The 18,216-nt window shown below is 46.4% G+C and overlaps 1 protein-coding gene and 1 long non-coding RNA gene across 2 annotated transcripts in view; both read right to left on the reverse strand.

Moving 5' to 3' along the window:
- TSHZ1 (teashirt zinc finger homeobox 1) overlaps positions 1–18,216 on the reverse strand; it is an 82,435-nt gene that overhangs the window by 27,218 nt on the left and 37,001 nt on the right. The window lies entirely within an intron of this gene.
- Positions 669–3,635, reverse strand: LOC108633794. The gene is made up of 2 exons (XR_001917169.1): positions 2,627–3,635; positions 669–2,117 (listed from the first exon to the last, which is right to left on the reverse strand). It is a non-coding gene; the product is annotated as an uncharacterized LOC108633794 (long non-coding RNA).

An 18,216-nucleotide genomic window follows, 5' to 3' on the forward strand; every position in this document is an offset into this window, starting at 1 on the left:
CAAGAAGTGGGTCACAAGCACAGGTTGGGGCGTCGGGGTGGGGCACATGGGGCTGGAGGCCAGGAGGTAGGCTTGATTCAATGTATTTTAAAGAGAATAAATGTGGCGTTCTCAGGTTCAAAAGGACAAATCAGACGGTCTAGGCAAGAGGCAAAAGGACGGTCACCGTTTACACCATAAGCCTAGAAGCCGTCTATGGAGGCCAGAGTCTGCAGACCTCCCACAGCACTGCTGGGCATACAGCAGGCGCTCGGTGAATACTTACTGGATGGGTAAGAGAAAGGATACAGAAGGGCATATTTCTGGACATCCCTGGTGCTCCAGTGGTGAAGACTTTATGCATCCACAGCAGGGGTCATGAGTTCAGTCCCTGGCTGGGAACTAAGATCCCACAGGCTGCGGGGCCACAACTACTGAGGCTGTGCACCACAGCCAAGACCTGACTCAGCCAGAAATAAATAAGTACATGCACTTCTTTTAAAACATCTAAAAAGTGTGTATTACTGTTTCCAAGACTACTCGATCTCATGCAACAAATGGACTTACCTTATTCCATCAATTCTTCCTCTTTTTTTTTTTTTTTTTAACAAAAGGAAAAACTGTTTCCTGGGGTAGATGGTGACCAGAATCATCTGGTAAACTTTCAGGGACCAAATGAACACTCTGAGAAATCAAGCAAGCTGGTTTTATTGCTCTCTTATTTCAGTGTAAGTTTTCTCCAAAGAACAAAAGACTTGGGGACACAGTTTGGCATCTCTCAATGGGATCAGAAAGGCCACCATCGCCTCGGAACCATCAGCCTCTCCCCCACCCTGGAGTCACAGAGGAACAAGCCACTCCCACCGCTCCTGTGAAGACCATAAGCCAACCACCGCAGCTCTTCCATCTCGATACCAAAGGCACCGAGGGCTGGGCTTGAATGATGGCCAAGCCCCATGGAAGCTGTAGCCATTTATTTGCTTGTTTATTACACATTATTATTAAGTCGATCTGTAAAATTATCCTATGTGGAAATGAACATGCTCTCTCACATCAAAACTCCTATTTGATTTCAAATCCCCCAAATCAAGACTTTTCATTTCAGCCAGAGACCCCACAGCGTGAAAACAGGGCAAACAGCTAGAGGGGCGCTGAGATTTCCTCCTATCAGTCATATTTAAGGAGCGGATACACTATGTGACTCTGAAATGAGAAGTTATGCTTCCAGCAGGGACAGAAAGAACCAGAAGCCTTGGAGAAAACCAAGCCCCGGCTTTCTGGGAAGTCAGGGGCACGCGTTCTGCTGCAGGCAGAGTCTGCTCTCCCTTTGGGCTGCAGCTCAGGCGGCCCCGCCTCCGGGTGTCTGTCTGTGGTTGAGTTTATGGTAATGGGTGCACGGGTCAGGCCATGTATTAAGGATGCCCATGTGGGCTGACAAGTGCTCCAGCGTTCTTCACAGAACATCTTTCTGCAGAAAGATGACTGTTGTCCTTCAAAGGAATCACCGTAAATTGGTTACAGTGATGTCGCCATTTATCACAGCATTTTGGGGACTTCTCTTTTGGCAGAATCGGTTAGCGAATCTCTTACGAGAGAGAGTTTTATTTATGTCCTAGAATATGCTGCCCTTTCTCTCTCTCTCTTTTTTTTCTCCCATCATCTACCTATGTGGCCCCCACGGCAGGGGTGTCGACAAAAATTCAGGTTCATCTCTTCCGAGCACACTCTGACCTGCTCTTCTCTGCCTCCATGGGACAGGATGTGGCCAAGGAAACGTGAGCAGCAGTGATGCTGGGTCACTTCTGGGGGTGCCTTTGGAGCCAGTGTGTGAGTCACCCACCAGGTCCCACCACAGTGACCGGCGTCCACAGAGCCAAGGCGGGGCCACATGCAGCACACGTGGACGTGGATTCAGAGAGGACGGAACCCCGGAGATATGGGGCTTGTCACTGGATGTCCTCTTCTGTACGACGCAGTCCTCGCCCTCTTTCCTGCCCCCAAAGGATCAAGCTGGGTTGTAGTTTCCATCACCTTGGCAAGTCAGCGAGCTCAGGAATCCCGGCAAGATGCCTTCTTCCCTCCAAGGCTGGCTGAGCAGTGAAGTCATGGGGGGCGGGACCCAAACTGAGAACTGGCAGCTGGGAGAAAGGACCATGCTTTTAGTCAGTTGAGAGATTTTAGTCCATCTTCCCTGGACATCAGAGGTGATGTAGGGGTGGTAAGTATGAAAGTAGAGGTCCTCTGAAGTCAGCCTGCCACGCGTCCCTTTAAACTGGGGAAGTAAGGCTTCCCTGGGCACGCGCACATTTGATAGCTGTATGTTGGTGTCTGACGCCTGGGCATTCAATGAACAGGGACTATTTCAGGTCAGCGTCCAGGGATGGAACCACAGAGGCAAAGTCCACCAGCACCCACAGGATCCCCCGGGGAAGAGACCGGGCACCGTCAGTCCCTAGGCACGGCTTCCTCTACAAACGCGTACAAACGGGCTTGGCAGCTGGCCTGTGTCTCCAGAGCTAAGGACAGGCAGGCTGAATGTGACGCATAGCCGCGCATCAGAGAAAACAGAAGGAAAAACGAGGACCTCGTCCACAAACAAGCACACACGGTCTGGCGACACTCTCTTGCGTTTTCCAAAGCCACTTACTGAGTTTCAGCGACTCGGCACCAGGTGACTCTCTGCAGGGGCACAAGATGACAGACGGGCTTTGTCTGCATGGAACTCAAAGGACGGGTGTGAGAAGGACACCCTCTGGACGCCCTCCGCTCCCCTGAATACAGGACAAAGTGTTGCCAGTGCTCTGCTAGAGCCGCAGGTTGGGCAAATGCAGAAGCAGGTGGAATTCTCATCTTGCCTAAGAAGAGAGAAACAATGTTGGCTGGTAAAATGAATCCATGCCCTAATGACCAAGGACCAAGGGGGCAGGAAAAGCAGCAGGCTGAGAAGCTGGGCTGGGGCCCTGGAGGAGCCTCTGTCTGCCCTCCTCCGGGCCTCCACCCGTCCGCACACAGGACTTGGCCTGAATGGATGAGCTGGTCACTGTCAACAAAGCAGAGAGGGCGTGAGGCTCAAAGTCAGGAGAATAAGGAGTTCATGCCAAGCCTAGGACATCTTATGTGCTCAGTAAGTGGGCAATGGTGACACCTTCCTGGAAAGCAACTTGGCAACTAAAACTACAAAAGCTTTTTGACCTCGCAATACCCGATTGGGAGATATAGCCCTTGAAGTGAAAGCACACATATGTTCACATATTTATATCCAGCGGCATCGTTTGTGGTGTCCCATAACCAGACATGCCTGGAATAGCCACAGAAGGTGTGAGCTGACCTAACGCGGGTGGCCACACCTTGAAAACCAAAGGAGAGACTGAGATGCTTCTCTGGAGCAAAGATTGTGATGGTTTCCAAGTGAGAAATCAACTACTCAGTAAAGAATTCCAGTTTTTTACAAAATGAAAACCCCACGTATAGTACGTATGTTTCCACACACACATATGAGCAAGACAAAGGCGAGGAAGATGGAGCCAGACTGTTCTCGCTAGTTACAGTGAGGGTGAGAGTAACAACTTTCTTTAACCATCTGTATTGTGAATACAGGATATACAAGAGACGCGGGTTCAATCCCTGGGGCAGGAAGACTCCCTGGAGGAGGGCATGGCAACCCACTCCAGTGTTCTTGCCTGGAGAATCCCATGGACAGAGGAGCCTGGTGGGCTACAGTCCATGGGGTCACAAAGAGTCAGACACGACTGAAGCAACTTAGCACACTGCACTGTGAACATTGCTCCTTTCTTTACATACATTTATTACTTAAAATAAGCATGTATTGTTTTAAATTTTTAAAAACTATTACATAAAGAATATGTGAGTAAACAGTAGCTGACACTAACATCATCCCTACCATCATCACCATCACCACTGTTACTGTCATCATCATCACTGTCATCATCCCCTTACCACATCAGCATCAGGACCACCACCCTCACCACCTTCATCCCACCATCATCACCATCATCACCACTACTACCTTCAGCATCATCCCACCATCACCACCACCACCATCACCACCATCATCACCATCATCACCATCATCCCACCATCATCCCACCATCACCACCATCACCACCATCACCACCATCACCATCACCACCACCACCACCATCACCATCATCCCACCATCACCACCACCACCACCACCACCATCACCACCACCACCATCATCACCATCATCCCACCATCACCACCATCACCATCACCACCATCACCATCACCACCACCACCATCATCACCATCATCCCACCATCACCACCACCACCACCATCACCATCACCACTATCATCACCATCATCCCACCATCACCATCATCACCATCACCACCATCATCATCACCACCACCACCACCACCATCACCACCACCATCATCACCATCACCACCACCACCACCACCATCACCACCACCATCATCACCATCAGTACCACCACCATCATCACCATCATCACCACTACTACCTTCATCATCATCCCACCATCACCACCATCACCACCATCACCACCACCATCATCACCATCAGTACCACCACCATCATCACCATCATCACCACTACTACCTTCATCATCATCCCACCATCACCACCACCATCACCACCATCACCACCACCATCATCACCACCATCATCACAATCATCACCATCATCACCACCATCATCACAATCATCCCACCATCACCACCACCACCACCACCATCATCACCACCATCATCACAATCATCACCATCATCCCACCATCATCCCACCATCACCACCACCATCACCATCACCACCACCACCACCATCACCATCACCATCATCCCACCATCATCCCACCATCACCACCACCATCACCATCACCACCACCACCACCATCACCATCACCATCATCCCACCATCACCATCACCACCATCATCATCACCACCACCACCACCACCATCACCACCACCATCATCACCATCACCATCACCACCACCACCATCACCACCACCATCATCACCATCACCACCACCACCACCACCATCATCACCATCAGCACCACCACCATCATCACCATCAGCACCACCACCATCATCACCATCACTACCACCACCATCATCACCATCATCCCACCACCATCACTACTACCATCACCATCATCCCACCATAATCACCACCATCACCACCACCATCACCACCATCACCACCACCATCATTATCATCACCACCATCACTGTCATCCCACCATCATCACCACCATCATTACCATCACCATCACCACCACCACCACCACCATCACCACCACCATCACCATCACCACCACCACCATCACCATCAGCACCACCACCATCATCACCATCATCCCACCATCATCACTACTACCATCACCATCATCCCACCATAATCACCACCATCACCACCATCACCACCACCATCATTATCACCACCATCATCACAATCATCACCATCACCACCACCATCACCAACATCACCACCACTATCATCATCATCACCACCACCACCATCATCACCAGCATCATCACAATCATCACCATCATCACTACTACCACCACCATCATCCCACCATAATCACCACCATCATCACCATCACCACCACCAGCATCACCATCACCACCACCATCATCACCATCACCACCACCACCAAGACCATCATTACTATCACCACCATCATCACCACCATCAAAAGCTTCATCAACACAACCATCATCACCATCACCACCACCACCATCACCATCACCACCACCACCACCATCACCATCACCACCACCACCATCATCACTACTACCATCAGCATCATCCCACCATCACCACCACCATCACCATCACCATCATCACCACCACCATCATCACCATCATCCCACCATCATCACTACTACCATCACCATCATCCCACCATAATCACCACCATCACCACCACCATCATCACCATCACCACCACTACCATCACCACCACCATCATCACCATCATCCCACCATCATCACCATCATCACCACCATCATCACCACCATCACTACCACCATCATCAGCACCATCATCATCATCAGGACCATCATCACCACCATCACCACCATCACCACCACCACCACCACCATCATCACCATCACCACCACCACCATCACCATCACCACCACCACCATCACGACTACCATCAGCATCATCCCACCATCATCACCACCATCACCACCATCACCACCACCATCATTATCACCACCATCATCACAATCATCACCATCACCACCACCATCACCAACATCACCACCACTATCATCATCATCACCACCACCACCATCATCACCAGCATCATCACAATCATCACCATCATCACTACTACCACCACCATCATCCCACCATAATCACCACCATCATCACCATCACCACCACCAGCATCACCATCACCACCACCATCATCACCATCACCACCACCACCAAGACCATCATTACTATCACCACCATCATCACCACCATCAAAAGCTTCATCAACACAACCATCATCACCATCACCACCACCACCATCACCATCACCACCACCACCACCATCACCATCACCACCACCACCATCATCACTACTACCATCAGCATCATCCCACCATCACCACCACCATCACCATCACCATCATCACCACCACCATCATCACCATCATCCCACCATCATCACTACTACCATCACCATCATCCCACCATAATCACCACCATCACCACCACCATCATCACCATCACCACCACTACCATCACCACCACCATCATCACCATCATCCCACCATCATCACCATCATCACCACCATCATCACCACCATCACTACCACCATCATCAGCACCATCATCATCATCAGGACCATCATCACCACCATCACCACCATCACCACCACCACCACCACCATCATCACCATCACCACCACCACCATCACCATCACCACCACCACCATCACGACTACCATCAGCATCATCCCACCATCATCACCACCATCACCATCACCACCACCATCATCATCACCAGCACCATCACCACCACCATCATCACCATCACCACCACCACCATCACCACCACCACCATCACGACTACCATGAGCATCATCCCACCATCATCACCACCGTCACCATCACCACCACCATCATCACCAGCACCATCACCACCACCATCACCACCAGCACCATCACCACCACCATCACCACCATCATCATCTTGACCACCACCATCATCACCATCATCACTACCACCATCACCACCACTGTCATTGTCATCACTGTCATCACCTGTCACATCGTAATCACTACCATCATCACCACCACCATCACCACCACCATCATCATCACCATCACCACCATCACCACCACCATCACCATCACCACGACCACCAACACCACCATCATCACCATCTCCATCATCTTCATCACTATGTCTCACAGTCATCCTTCCCAATTTTGACTGTGAGCCCAGGAGAGGACAGAAATCCCAGGTGATCCTTCAGGACAATGTTTTTCAAACTGAGAGCTATAATTCATTAATGGGTCATGAAATCAATCTAGTGGCATTTTAATAATGGAATAGAATATAGTAACAGTAGACAACTTCAGGTAGCATCACTTATAGTAAAGGTACCTATGTTTTTAATATACCAATACGTATTTATATATCATCATGGAAATATACTTACTACAGTTCAAGGAGGAAAAATATCCCTTTCCCAAAGAAAGAGTCTTTAGCATTCGTAATGAGAATGGTAAAGCTAAATCCTCCATTTTTGTAGAGAATATAAATACCTACAATTTTACACAAAAATTATCTAATCTAAACAAATAATTCACATGTGCACTTACTGAAAGCATGGGATTTTAGTCTGAAACAAGTGCCTATTAAGGTCAGACAGCAGGTAGAAAATACAGGAGATGTTTGTTCAATACAAAATATATGTTCCTAGGGGGAGGGGGTCTGCAGAGAGCACCACTGTGCCATGTGTGCCAGAAGAATCCATCAATTTATCCCAACAAAGCCCAGGTCATGATCACTGAGAGGACAGAGGAAAGCCCTGGTCCAGACGCCCCACCACACCACTAAGCGGCAGATGCCACGTGTAGCTCTCAGGTTAAAGAGAGACGGGTCCTAGCAGAAGGTGCCGTTCCACATGCTGGGGGACCTCCTCTCCTCCTGCATGAACAATGCCCGTGTGCACTGACCTCTCCCATGTCCCCGTTCGTGACGACAGCAATGGGCCCTTCCCCAGACCTGTGTGCCAGACCCCGTTCTAAGCACATCAGCTGGCTAAGGTCAGTGACTCCTCATGATAACCCGTGATTTGCAAAGACAAAGAAACGGAGGTCACTGCACTAGGAGGCGGCTGAGCGACTGCAACCAGAAGGACAGACACACAAGGTAGCTGCAGTTAGGAGAAAATATGGTTAGAATCCATGAGAGCAAGGAGGAGAAGATACAAAGACCTGATGGGGAGCTGGAGGTGCTCTGCTATTATGCTTTCCTCCACGGAGACACCAAATCAGACAGAAACAGTCCAGAACCAAAAGCGAAGACTTCCATTAACGTATCTCCAGATACCAGCCTTTTTATCCTGCTAACCCACAACTTCTTAAGCAACCTAAGAGCAATTTTTTTTTAAAATGAGCAATCTCCTAGATTAGTAACTCACTAAATATCCTCAATCAATAACCCTTAAAAACATTTTCTCCCAGAAAGCACTCGCTCTTAGGAATATGTTAAACTCATGCTTCCTATGCTTTGTCCAAGTCAAGATTCTGGAACATCGAGCACGCTGTGCTTCTTGTCGGCACATGAGAAGAAGCATGGGTTAGAACAGCAATAAACAGGACCCATCACTGACAGATAGTTGAGCAGCTTCTATTTACATTAAGGGTTTTGGTAAGTGTTTCAAATGAATTACTGCAAAACAGAAGAAATCACATGCTCTCTGCGGTCTTGAGTGATCTGTCAATGTAGGAGGTTAGTTCATTAATGATCTTTCAATTGAAGATCAATTTCATCAAGCTCTTTAACTGTCTTCTTTAAGACGGTGACTAACAGTAGCTCGGCTCCTCCCGTCAGGAATGCAGACAGAACTGGGTGCTTCATACACATCTCTGAGGCAGTAAATACGCATCACCATTATTTTCGGATAAATAGGCAATAAAATCAAGTTATCTAGATATTTTAAAAGAATAGCATTTCCCCATAAGTCTGTCATAAGTAAATGACTTCATCTGAAATGCCACAGCTTAAAGATAAACAGAAGTCTTAGCTGCGAGCATAAAAAAGCCTCCATTGACCTCACTAGCTGTGTTTATATATGTGGGTAAGGGCTAGGTAAAATGCACAGCAGTGATGTATTTCTGTATCTACATTTACATGTGTTGCTTTAGAAATTATCTGAAGATCCCATATTGCATATAATCATGGAAATAACTAAAAACAATCAAAATTCAAACAGAAGAACAGTCTATTTGGAGAAGGAATGAATTTTTCTCACAATTCTTCCACCTAATTCGTAAGTCACTAAAACAATGATCACACAGAGATGTTTCTAGAGGACTGCAGTGAACTGCCCTCACATTCCCAGTTCTGGCTTTCATGAAGTGAAAGTCACTCCGACTCTTTGCAACCCCATGGACTATACAGTCCATGGAACTCTCCAGGCAAGAATACTGGAGTGGGTAGCCGTTCCCTTCTCCAGGGGATCTTCCCAACCCAGGGTCTAACACAGGTCTCCCACATTGCAGGCAGATTCTTTACCAGCAGAGCCACGAGGGAAGCCCTCTGGCTTTCATCCTAGCCACTAATTCACACATAGGTATCAAGAAATCTCTCCCCTCCCCATCTTGTGGCATTTTTAAATGGGAGAAAGTAGAAACTATCCAGTAAGGGCAATGATAACATAGCTTATTTTAAGGCCAGGCGAAGTTGACTCAATAGAATCACCAATGCACACATGACCTACCACGGGTTATGTAGTCTAGACACCTCTGTAACCCGCCTTGTTTGCTATGACCAGACCTGGGATGCTGTGATCAGCCTAATTTCTATTCTTTGAAGTCTCGACATTAACTATGAACAGCCACACTGCAACCAGAAGCAACTCTGCATTTATGTTAAAAACAGAACTTAATCGATAAAGTAACTACACAATGCCTACTAATAATAAGCAAGACTATTTTGGAAAATGAATTCTTCTTAAAGAAATCATACTTCCTTACTGATCGCATAGTTAAATTGATAGCAGCGCAGTTTTGAAGAACTGTTATTATTAAAGCTTAGAGATAACAGTTTCCATTGAAATATACTTGGTTGTCTATTTAAAGCCATCTGAGCATCTTCAGCGGAGAAGGCAATGGCACCCCACTCTAGTACTCTTGCCTGGAAAATCCCATGGATGGAGGAGCCTGGTAGGCTGCAGTCCATGGGGTTGCTGAGGGTCAGATATGACTGAGCGACTTCACTTTCACTTTTCACTTTCGTGCATTGGAGAAGGAAATGGCAACCTACTCCAGTGCTCTTGCCTGGAGAATCCCAGGGACAGGGGAGCCTGGTGGGCTGCCGTCTCTAGGGTCGCAGAGAGTCGGACACGACTGAGGCGACTTAGCAGCAGCAGCAGCAGCAGCAGACGCTCTTCAGGGCTTCCCCGGTGGCTCAGTGGTAAAGAATCTGCCTGCCAATGCAGGGGACACAGGAGACACGGATGCAGTCCCTGGGTTGGGAAGATCCCCTGGAGGAGGAAATGGCCAGCCAGTCCAGTCTTCTTGCCTGGAGAATCCCACGCACAGAGGAGTCTGGTGGGCTACAGTCTGCGGGGTCACGAAGAGCTGGACACGATAGCACATGCACGCATGCACACACGACCACCTTTGTGCACTGACGCACTATCGTTCATGACTTGGTCAATATCCCCATGAAAACAGCTTCCAAATTAAATTCCTAACAGTTTAAGTTAATAATTCACCTTCATTAAGTGATTTAATTTCTTTAGTGAGCAATAAACAGTTCTTATGACGTTTGTCCAGGATATAAGCACAAATATTATTTTTCTTCTCTATTCATTCTCCTCTCAAGCACAAAAAGTGAAATACATGCTCAACAAGGTGGTCTATCTGTGATATCCTGCTTTCACGACCGCAGCATCCCTGCAACAATTCTCTTGTGCTTAGTAGAAACCAGACAAAGTTCACATGACTATTCCGGGTGAAAAGCACTTTCTTTGAAATATTTAAAAACTGGGTCTTTACACAGGTACTCAAAAATACAAGCGGCATTTTCCTAATCTTATTTTTAGATACTGTATCATCCATCAAATCAAAAACAGTTACATTTTAAGAAGCAACAATTGGCTTATAGTTTATCTCCAGCTACGGTAGGAAAAAAAAAAATAAAAGATTGGTTAATTATAAAAGGTATGCGCATGTGTAAATAGCAAGCTACCTGCATTTAGCATGTTCGTCTCCTGTTGAGCTAAACGTACACCGTGGTCAAGTTCGCACAGTAAGTCACAGTCTCACAGTTCTAGTAAGCAGTGCAAACAGCCCCCCACGTCCACCAAGTGTGAAAACGAAAAACGGGGGGGTGAACAGGCAGACATGAGTGCAACCAGACCCACATATGTGGAAACAAAACAGTGGCATTATCCACTCCAAAATGCAGCGTCAGACAGAGCATCCCAGACGGGAGAGGAGGAAGAAAGGAAACATACATGTCAGAAGGACAGAACCAAATGGCTTCCAGCCAACTCGACTTTACACACACAGTAAAACAGATGAGAAAGCAGGCTTAGCCACTGGGAAATTACATGCTAAAATGTTTCCCAAAATCACAGGAAGGATTCATACTGTCAGTGATTTAAGGTCGATGATGAATAAAACCACACTCTTTAGGTCCCGAAGGGAGAGTCATTTGGGGAGGCTGGGTTTTCTGGATAGTTGAAGCTTTACCCTTTTAAGCAGAGTTTCGTAACCATGTTTAAACACAGGAAAATCTATATCAAATATACTTGCTTTGCCACGTTAATTAAAGCATATGGTACACAATTAAAATCTTCCTGATGACTAGAATGAAAATCGCGCACCGTCGGTAACAACCACAAAGGGGCAAAGAACAGTATTCCATTTCCAGTCACTGGCCCGCACTGCTGTGATTCCATGGTTTTCATTCTCTGACTGCAGTTTTCTTTATGTTCCTTCACTATGAGGTCTTTGCTACCACTTCTCACTGTTACCGAAGGTGCCTTCTCTCGACTTCCAATTTGCTACTTTCAACTTGCAGTAGCCTAGCACAGAGATTCATTAATATTAGAGCTGTGCGTAAGAGAAAAACGAAATGCAAATGGCGAGCAAGGACCTGAGACACAGTCTATGGATAAATACACAGCTCGGTGCAGGGACTTTTGAGGCCCAATGTCCTTTCATCTTTTCTTATTCTTAGCTCTGTTCCAGAAAAATAAAAAATGGTAGTTAATTGGTTTCCAGATGGGTGAGGCTTTGCTATGTTTCAAAAAATACAGATATGTTTTGTTTAACTGATCCACTTTGCTGCATACCTGAAACTAATACATTACAAGTCAACCATACTCCAAAAAATTTTTAAGGAAAAAAGATATATACATTATAAGGAATGTCTCAAAGCTTCATTGGCATTTGACCATATTAAATTTTCCTTGAGTCGCTTATAACGCAGTAAGTATTCACTTTTCACAGGTAGAGATAGGACAGGGTGGCAGAGAAGAACTCACAACACAGTAGAACCGCAAACACAAGAATGTCAATTCCAAATCACACTGTAGCCACACAACACCCGAAGGTTTGATTGTCACCTTTAAACCCAAACAGAATGAAAAAATGAAAATCATTTTACAGCAGCTTAAAGATGACCGTGAGAAATTACCCCCAAAATGTGAATGTTTAAAAAGACGGTACCACAGACTGAGGCCCAAAGTCTAAAGACTACCTAGATTATTCAACACGATTTAGGATTAAGCAACAGAAACAGCCACGAGAAATACAAACCCATAAAACACACACACAAATACAGACTCCTGTGGTCTTATAAGTTCTTAAAGATTTACTCACTGTCACCAAATAATTCAGAAAACAAACTGCTAAGTCTATTAGAGAGTGGCACATTCGGACAATAGCTGCCAAAGGCTATCCCTGAAACTAAAGAAGAAGTAAATTAAGAAGATTTCATTATTAACACACTTTTTAAGAACCTGATCCTCTCCCCCGCTTCCTAAACCCCCTAGCTTCTGGGCGGGTTCTGTATTCAAATATAGCCTTTCTCACCGTTTCACCAGGCCTACGCCCCTTTTCCTGCCAGCTCACTCTGAAAAGACTTCACTTCTGAAACCTCCAGCCTGAACAGACTGCATGCTTGCTTCCACGGGGCCCGCGTTCTCGCTGACTCTCCACCAGCCCAAGGAACCCTCTTTCCACCTTCACAACCAGCCCTCTTCCTGCGCTGTTCCTACTCTGGTGGTTTCTAATCCTCACCGATTTCTGCAGAAGATGCTTTAAGCGTCATTCTCAGCTGATATTTGATTTTTTTTTTAAATAAAAAAATTCACCATTGGGTCATCCTTGCTGAAGAACTACTGTGTTTTTCCAAAATAAATAAGCCACAAAAGAAAGTAATAATTAAAAAGTACTCAAAATCTAGATTGTAACTACTGTCTGTAAAGGTAAACAATAGCTCACTCAACCTGCTAATAGAAAAAGCTCACTAGAATTATATAAAACTTCAACAGCATATTGATACACCAATAGTAATCCGTGAAAATAGGAAAGTAGCAGCAACCAATAAATAAATAAATGAATAACTTACAAGTTAACATAAACAAACAGTATGAGGAAACTACGTGAAAAAAAAACACAAAACTTTATAGAAGTAAATAAGAGGAATAAATTTGAAAATACACCATTTTCATTTTTAGAATGGGAAAATTTTACTGTATGCTGAGTATTCTTAAATTAATTTATTAATTTAATATTATTTCAACCAAACAACCAGAAGTATTATTTTTTAAGCTGATGAAAATGGCTCTAAAGATCATGTAATATAGAAGAATAGAAAAATATTCATGGAAAAAAGAGTAATGAGGAGGGATAGGCACTATGGATAGATTATTCTTAAATGTATTATATAGTTGCAATGATTAAAACAGGAACTACAGGCCAGGAATAGACAGATTTCTCCTTGAAATTAAAGAGAAAATTGAGAGACAGTCCCAAATATACAGAAGTAGTGAGTGGACGATGAAGGACCATTTCAAATTCGATGAAGAAAGAACAGGTTTGTCAACAGATGGAGTTGGGGAAAACTGGCTATTTGTGAAAAAAAAAATAGAGGTAGATGCCCATCTTACACCATACACCAAAATTAATTTCAGATATACCAAATATTCAAATACCAAAAAAGTGAATCCATAAAAATTCTAGAAGAAAATAAAATGGGATATTTACATAACATTGAGGGTCAGAAGGGGCCTCTTAGATTTTACTTCAAAGACTGAAACTATGCAGGAAAGGATCAGCTAAACTATACAAAGCAACCGTGACCCAGAGAAATAGATACACCGCTGAGGGGGCTGAGAGTGAGCAGAGCATTTCCAGGAGGCCGCTTGACAGTGTGTGTCCCCAGACAACTCAAAACAGCCAGACGTTGCCCTGGTCATTCAACTTCTGGGGATTTATCAAGGAAATGATGAGGCTACGGCCAACATATACACACCAAGGCCTTAATTACACAGTTGTTTATAACTGTGAAATTGAGAAAGAACTGAAATTCCAACAATGGTTTTGGCTTCCTCATATCAGTAAACTGATAACTACCATCACCTCATTTTTGTTTAAAAAAATATGAGGAAGCCAAAAAATTTTCTGCAGGAACTCAGGTAAGCATGTTCACAGTAGCGACAACTAGGTAAGGTCATCACAAAGTGTGCTTTTGGGTTTGTTTACCTACCTGTATTTTCCAAATTATCCATATAACATGAACACTTCCACAAAGAGGAAAAATATCTGGTCATGTAGGACTTACTTCCCCATAATTTTCTCTCAAAGTAAAAAGACAAAAATATAAATTCTTCAGTAATGGACTTTACCAGTAAAAATTAGAAAACAAAGATCCATGGATAAAGCAAGGTAGTCAAGACGGCAACAATGATACAGTCCCGTCCAAAACGCTTGCAGAGGCTGGATTAACAGCCACACACTCACCGCAGCGGTGCTTTGCCTGCCAACATGCCAGGACTGGGGCACCCTCAGGAGACAGGCAGTCTGGGAGTCTGCCCCCTGCCCCTCCAGCTGCAGGACCGGCCAGGCACTCAGTCGGTCTGGGGTCAGGCCTCCTCCGGGCCCTGAAGGAACCCCACCGAGGATGCCCTGCTTCCCTCCCACCCCTAAAGGCTATGATCGCAGCACCACTGTCCTGAGTTGCCCCACTGTGAGATTCCTCCAGGAAGCATCTCAGATGAAAGGCCGCTAAGCTCTCTTAGGAACACACTCGCTCACCATGAGCTAACCTGGACCCTTCGGGTGGCAGAGGCTTCCAAGGAGACAGAAGAGTTCTGCGGGCCCTTCCGGAGGGAACGCTCTGGTTCCAGGAAGGAGGGGGTCCTGGCGAAAGGGCTGGTAGGACTGAAGGGCAGGCTGGCTTGTCCGCACACACATCCACAGGCCAAGCGGGGGCCCACTGTGTCGGGTACCACCCAGGGCCGTGGGGGGCGGAGGGGAGGCAGCCTGCAGCGTGGGCCTGGCGCAACATGGGGCTCAGGGTGGAGGGGACACTGGCCACCGCGTGAAGAACACCCCTAGAGTGGCAGGAACTTGAGGCTGAGTTCTTCCAGGCTCTGGGCTGGCGTGGGAACCTCAGGAAAGTGGCGTGCAGAAGCCAAGTTCATTGCCAATGGGTGGAGTGCAGGGCAGAGCAAAACCTGCGTCCCACCCTGCCCTCCCCTCAGAGATGGGGAAACCGGAGCCCGGGCTCAACAGGTTCGTTTCCCAAGGACCCGCTGCGAGGTTGTGGCCAGGACCCTGGGATCCCTACCCTTTGCCGGGACTGTGTGTTCCCGGGACCACCAGGGGAAGCGCTTGAGGAGGACGGTGCTGGCGGAGGGACGTCTGAACAGCTGGCCTGGCATGAGTCCTGGTGACTAAAAAAAGCGGGGTCCCTGCAGAGACACCGAAAAGATGACACAACGGGGACCGGCAGGCCCAGGAGGCCCGGCGTGGAGGCGAGGCCAGGGGCCTGAGAGCCGCGGGCTTTCGCCCCTCCAGGGGCCCGGAGCACAGAAGCAGGGAGACCAGAGAGGAGCTGGCGGGCGGGGGCACGGGGCTCCCGGCTGAGCGGCATGGTCTGTCCCCACCTCTGGCAGGCAGCGACATGCAGGTGGCAGCCACTGGCCTTCACCCCAGACCCTGCACCCCGCTCACTCAAGAAGCTGGGGTGGTCCCCTCCCCCTGGGAAGCTCAGACACACCCTCCCGAAGAGAAAAGGTTTGTGCCCGGGACCCTGGTTTGCGACTCCTGGCTTCTCACACACGATTTCTGAATCCTGGCTTCTGCTGCTATTTCTGAAGCAGTTACAAAGAAATTCTCGGCTCAGTCACATACAAATTGCAGCCAGGAAAGCGGAGACTATAGAGCAAAACTGAACGGTCATACTTGGCAAAGCGGGACACACACTAGACAAATATATGATCGTATTATTAACAGAAAGAAGAGAATTAGGTAAGTAAATATATATACCTATGTCACATTTAATTGAAACATTAGCTTCCTATGTAATATGAACAAAGTGGGCTCCAAATGAGGAAAAAAAAAAATTTTTTTTTAGAATTATGGTGTCTATTTTACTTCAAACCTCCATGAACACCAGCCAATTAACTGTCAATTGTATTGACGAAAATATGTTTATATTTTCAGTTTCCACTTTTCCGAGGGCATCATTAATCTATCTCATGGTTATAAATAACCCCTTGGATGACATATGAGGGGAAGGGAGGATCTAAATAATTCCAAATGAATGCCTGAAATACACACATATTTCGTAGGTGAGCATAAAAGAAATACGTGGACCAGAATCCAGTACCTTCTACACTAACCTAAGGATGAATACACTTCTATCACACTCCACATGCAATTTCATCCTATGATATTTCCACGGGGGAAAAAAATCATTCATTAAAAGCCAGCAGAATTATTAAGTTGGACCCTTGTAAGAATTCCACACTTGAACTAGAATGCAATTATTGAAGCCGCTGATATTCTGACGAGCTGCACAGCTGACACTGCCTGCAAGCGTGACGAAAATCGTGCCCGTCCAGAGGATGCCGATTTTTCAGTATTAGAAAAATTCCTGTAACATGTTTTTCATACACATCCTCATGAAACAGTTCTAGATGACTTCTATTATTTCAGATTTCCTCCAAAAAAAAATGTATCTGCCTACTGCCCTTATCTTTATGTTTCAGAAAAGACTGTTTTGTTTTCCTGGTTTTTACACGCAATCGGGAGACAAGGGTTTACTTTCACTTTCCTGCACCATGGCTCTGAATAAATAAAATCTTCAGCTATTACCCTTTCCCATGAAAATGAACAGGGAGCCAGAAAACAGCAAAGTCTAAACATTTCAAAGGCGCACAGCAACAAGTACATTTAATGATAAAGGCCCCAGTGATGTTCACACTTCAAAAGATGGACAAAGCTGTGTTTCACTGCTCTGCATGTGTGCGGCTATCCTTCTGGTTCTCCAATGATACTAAATACAGAGAATATCAGGAAAATGGCAAAAATGGCATCACCTCTAGATCAGAAAAGGGCTTTCCTGCAAAAACCTTAAAAAGGCAGGCACCCATTCTCACAAACAGAAGAGGGAGGAGGAAGGACATTTCCCAAAATGACATTTCAGGGGATAGTTCTTTTCCAAAGTAAGATAACTTCAGGGGCGAGGCAGTTCTGCAACTAAGTCTAACATCTGTTTTCAGTCATAAAGGCCATTCGATTTCATGGGTTGTGCAATTTGCCATTTAACCAACTTTCTACAAAAGCGTGGTGAAATGGCAGCTTTTAAAGCAAGGACACAGCCACTTCCCTGGGCAGGAGGGAAGGTCCCGGGGGGCTTCCAGGCAGGAGGGACTAGGGACAGGCTGCACTACCCCCAAAGCTGGGGCAGGCGTGACCCCAAGGCTCCAGACACAGGTAAGGTCCATGGCATGGCACTTCCT

The sequence above is a fragment of the Capra hircus genome, chromosome 24 (assembly GCF_001704415.2).
Source record: "Capra hircus breed San Clemente chromosome 24, ASM170441v1, whole genome shotgun sequence".
NCBI lineage: Eukaryota > Metazoa > Chordata > Mammalia > Artiodactyla > Bovidae > Capra > Capra hircus.